This window comes from Triticum aestivum, chromosome 6A (assembly GCF_018294505.1).
Source record: "Triticum aestivum cultivar Chinese Spring chromosome 6A, IWGSC CS RefSeq v2.1, whole genome shotgun sequence".
In the NCBI taxonomy this organism is placed as follows: domain Eukaryota; kingdom Viridiplantae; phylum Streptophyta; class Magnoliopsida; order Poales; family Poaceae; genus Triticum; species Triticum aestivum.
The window spans coordinates 77,611,634-77,616,533 of NC_057809.1; the positions used below are offsets into that span (position 1 = coordinate 77,611,634).

Below are 4,900 nucleotides of genomic sequence, written 5' to 3' on the forward strand. Positions count from 1 at the left end.
GCCCCCCTATCCTTGCCCCACCATCTCTCCTCCACGCCACGGCGAAGCCCGTCCACTCCTCTACCCGCTGCCTCCCATTCCCTCCAAGGTGTTGACCGTCCACCCTCTCCCCACCATGGCATCGCCCGCGTCCTTCTCTCGCTGACAACCACTAGTGTCACTGCGGTGGGACCGAGCCCGTGTGCCTGCCGTTCTTGCATTCTGGGCAGTCGGATCTGGCTGGGAGGTGCAGAAGGGCTCGACACTCTCCGTACATGCCGACCACATAGCTGGCCCGTCCGCATGTGGGTGGGACAACCTCGGGCACAGTAGTGTGGCACGACGAGGAGGGAAGACACCCTCGTCGTCGGCCCCGGACTTCTACCCAGCCAAGCCACGTCAAGCATAGTCGCGCTACCGCGCCGGCGATCCACATGACGAGGCAGGCCGATTCCTGGTGCCAAGGAGTGCACACCATCGTGCCCTGCTTCTCACTATATAGAGCCGCCACCTTCTCAGAGTACGGCGGCTACCAGAGGATTGACGCCACTGATTTGCAGGTTTGTATCTGCCAGCATGGCTGCACTTCGTCTCGATTAATTTTATGGATGATATTTCAGCCCTAGTGAAGCACTGGATATAATCTGCTCATGCTCGTGCTAATTATTTTGTCTGGCTCCACATGCCTAACACTAGTATTCATCTGTCTTATTGTACCGGTATATAAAATGTTGATCACACGAGCTGTTGACTAAAAGTGTTTCTACAAAGGATGTAAACTAATTTAGTGCTGAGGTGTTATGTAAACTGAATCGAAAACAACCTTATCAGGGTCCCTGTAGTATTTGTAGTATTTGACTGTTTGTTTTCAGAGGAATTGATTTCTGTCCAATGCCTTGCAAAATTGTAATCCAACATACACTTCAGAGCTAACAAAGTGTTTTTTTTTGTTGGGGGGGGGGGGGGGGGGGGTTAAAATCATCAGCTCCTGTGCGTACAGTCACGCAAAGCATAGGGATGGGCGATTGCCCCTGGTGTCTCTCCACCCAGATGTCACATGCAGTTGTAAGTTGCCCTTTTTCCCTGCTTTAATAGTATAATTGATTGTTTAATTTCGTGAGTTGATATCAATTTAGTGTTGGAGCTGTACAATATTGCTATTTCATCGTAGTTGAGTGCCTGTGCGTTTCCATGGGAAACAAATTAGCATTGGTTTGTTCCATTTTGAACCATCGATGACAAATAAACTGTCTATTAGTTTTTCATGTTTAGTGGCCAAAAATAACCCATTGGCAGCCAGTGTCCACCAATTACTCCACACATGAGTTTTCCATTGTAAAAATAACTCCGAATGAAAGTAAAAAGGAACACAAATAGGCTCAACCTTTTGTACCCTCATTGTTTACAAGATTGTAATAAAGCCAATCATCAAGAGTGTTTTTTTGTCGAAATAATTTGCAACCTCTTGTGTACAAGAGAACACAAGCTGGACAAGTTTAGCTTTCAGTATCCAACCTGATTGGTGCAGGGAAAGCTCCTCCTTTCCCAATCCATATATTCTTGTTAGAAACCTCTCAATGAGATTAGTTAGTGAAGTCTTGACATTGCCTACATAAATGAATGGCGGTGCTACCACAACATCTGCAGCATATAGAATCCGAGTTAGTAAAAACAGGTAGCAAACAAAATCTTAATATGGACGACGTAATCATGTGTACAGGGTGGAACACATTAGCCTTGCAAGTGCTGTCTAGGGTAATCTCAAATTCCGTTTTCTTGGCAGTAATCTTTAACTCTAATAAAGTAGTTACAAATTAGTGTGTGCAAACTACTTGTGTCTTCCATACTGAAAATTTACCGTCTGATATACATAGTTGTCACTGGTAGAGTTCCTCTATGAAAGAAATGCCGAGTTCTATTCAATAAAAAAATTAGTATATCGAGCTTTGGTTGAAACCACATGTGACAGAGTACATTAGCCAAACCTAGAGAGTGTTTATCTAAGTCACCTGAAACACCTTGGAGACTGAAAAAAGGGTATCTCCAAGTCCAGACACCAAACTGAACTTTTCTTCCAAGACCAGAAGTTTTGCTGTGTCCATGCTAACAAGACAACAGGTTAACCTACATAACTTAGAGGAAGTTCTTTTTTAGGAGTATAAAATAAATCAACTTCAGCTACCATCCCTCTCCTGATAGTAGCAAATTTAGCAGTAGTATATTTGCAATAATGTGCCATGTGAAAAAAATTGGTTTAGAAGAACTGGTATCTAACCATATCTTTAACAACACCCATCTCGTCGTCTCCTAATTGGTATTAGCTTTGAAAAAAATGTTTCGAATAGTTGTTTACTGAAGACACTGAATGAACGACAAACGAATGATGTACCACTCGACCATGGCGACCGCAGGCTCCCCCTTTAGGAGTAGAGATATATCATGACAAACTGTATCAAAAAAAAAGCATCACAAAGTACAAACTTATTAGAAGCACCAAGAAAAGGGCAATTTTCACCTTTGCACATATGTCAAATGTGTAGTGCAGACTGCTGGGTGTTGCTGTCTCCTCAACCAGACTTTTCTGAAGTCTGAACAAATTCTTCTGCATTTCTCCATACCATGAGATATTATATTTAGTGGTATGTTAATCACTATGTAGCAAGTATTAGTCAGTCTTGCTAATTTGAAGTAACAGTAAGCAATTCCATACCTATACGTTAACGTAGAGATGAACAATTGCTTCTCCACATAAACTGTCTATTAGTTTTAAGTTGGTGTTAGCTTCGAAAAAAATGCTTCGAATAGTTGCTTACTGAAGACACCGAATGAACGACGAACGAACGATCTACCACTCGACCATGGCGACCGCAGACTCCTCCTTTAGGAGTAGAGATATATCATGACAAACTGTATCAAAACAAAAGCATCACAAAGTACATACTTATTAGAAGCACCAAGAAAAGGGCAATTTTCACCTTTGCACATATGTCAAGTGTGTAGTGCAGACTGCTGGGTGTTGCTGTCTCCTCAACCAGACTTTTCTGAAGTCTGAACAAATTCTTCTGCATTTCTCCATACCATGAGATATTATATTTAGTGGTATGTTAATCACTATGTAGCAAGTATTAGTCAGTCTTGCTAATTTGAAGTAACAGTAAGCAACTCCATACCTATACGTTAACGTAGAGATGAACAATTGCTTCTCCACATAAACTGTCTATTAGTTTTAAGTTGGTGTTAGCTTTGAAAAAAATGCTTCGAATAGTTGCTTACTGAAGACACTGAATGAACGACGAACGAACGATGTACCACTCGGCCATGGCGACCGCAGACTCCCCCTTTAGGAGTAGAGATATATCATGACAAACTGTATCAAAACAAAAGCATCACAAAGTACATACTTATTAGAAGCACCAAGAAAAGGGCAATTTTCACCTTTGCACATATGTCAAGTGTGTAGTGCAGACTGCTGGGTGTTGCTGTCTCCTCAACCAGACTTTTCTGAAGTCTGAACAAATTCTTCTGCATTTCTCCATACCATGAGATATTATATTTAGTGGTATGTTAATCACTATGTAGCAAGTATTAGTCAGTCTTGCTAATTTGAAGTAACAGTAAGCAACTCCATACCTATACGTTAACGTAGAGATGAACAATTGCTTCTCCACACACCATAGAATTCTTACTTTAATTCAGATTGCCTCCTGTAATAAAAATAAACTACAGATCAAAAAAAGAAGTAAGCTTGCTTGGCTGGAAGTAGCATGAAAATGAGATGATTCCACATTATTCTTAGAGATTCATGCATACCATACGTGAGCATAACCAAGATGATCAGGATATGTCTTTGAAATACCATATCGCAGGAGGCATGCATGCACCTGTAGGAGTTCTCCGGCCGCTGGAAACAACGGAGATGGAAGATTGGCAGTGGGCAGGCGCGGCCACAATAATCGGCCTTGCTGGCGGCGTTTCCAGCTCGGTGCTCAATGGTCGTCATCGGTGGCGATACCCGGAGTCCTCAACGGAGGTGTTTCCGGCTCAGACCTCGACGGAAGCACCCACCTCGACGCCATGCCCCCAACCCCCATGTGTGGCCCGGATCTGACCGCCACGGTCCCGCATGGAAACCCGGCCTCACCCGCGCACGGATCCAGCCGCTACCTTCCCCGTTGCGCGCACCCTCCCGCGAGATGTTGCCGGCGACCAGAGAGAGCAGCACAACTGCGCCTCCCCTTGTGGTCTCCCCCGCTGGTGGCTGCTCTCCTTCCCGACTCCGGCTTCTAGCGGACGGCGCTCCGATGAAGAGTGCGCCAACGAGGGCGTCTTGAGGGACGGCAGGGAGGGGAGAGAGGATGTCGCTTGGGGAGTTGGGGAGAGGCAGGGAGGGGTTGCGTGATTGATGGTTTTTTTTGGAGGTGGAGCTCTGAAAAAGGAAAGAGGAAGAGGGCGTGGGGTCAGGCGATCGTACCAGGGAGGGGGGACTGAGACAATAGGAGTACATAAAGATCGACGTATTAGAAAATTAGGATTTGAAATTGATTGTCATGAAACTAAATTTTATTGATTGGTAACGTGCTATCAGTTCCTGCCCGTTTATAACGTGTCTAGTTAGGAAACTTTGGAAAGGATAGGAAAGTTTTTATTGTGAGGGTAAAAAAATCAACGTGAGTAGATATGATGGTGGGATGTGAGACCAAAATAAACCAGACGGAAATAAATCAGACGATATATAACTAGACGAAAATAAACCGTGGATACTATTCAACCAACTCAGACATTAGGAGTAGAGATTCTATGGGCAATCTAGGTCAGGGCTCCTCCGACCTACCTTCATTGGTCCACCATCTTGGATCAGTTCAGGAATCAAGACTAGCTTCGATCAGTTCATCCTCGACAGATCCTGCAACATTTCCCGGTA

At 44.1% G+C, this 4,900-nt stretch overlaps 1 long non-coding RNA gene across 12 annotated transcripts; it reads right to left on the bottom strand.

The window, feature by feature from the left end:
* Positions 1 to 1,255: 1,255 nt before the first annotated feature.
* LOC123132157 (uncharacterized) lies at positions 1,256 to 4,418 on the bottom strand. Of its 12 annotated transcripts, none has more exons than XR_006464526.1 (6): positions 3,861 to 4,418; positions 3,610 to 3,683; positions 3,415 to 3,501; positions 3,150 to 3,317; positions 2,690 to 3,041; positions 1,256 to 2,581 (listed from the first exon to the last, which is right to left on the bottom strand). It is a non-coding gene; the product is annotated as an uncharacterized lncRNA (long non-coding RNA). The 12 variants fall into 12 exon arrangements; XR_006464525.1 differs by having other exon boundaries at positions 2,690 to 2,857; positions 2,955 to 3,041; positions 3,150 to 3,501; XR_006464523.1 differs by having other exon boundaries at positions 2,690 to 2,886; positions 2,955 to 3,041; positions 3,150 to 3,501.
* Between the last annotated feature and the right edge of the window lie 482 nt (positions 4,419 to 4,900).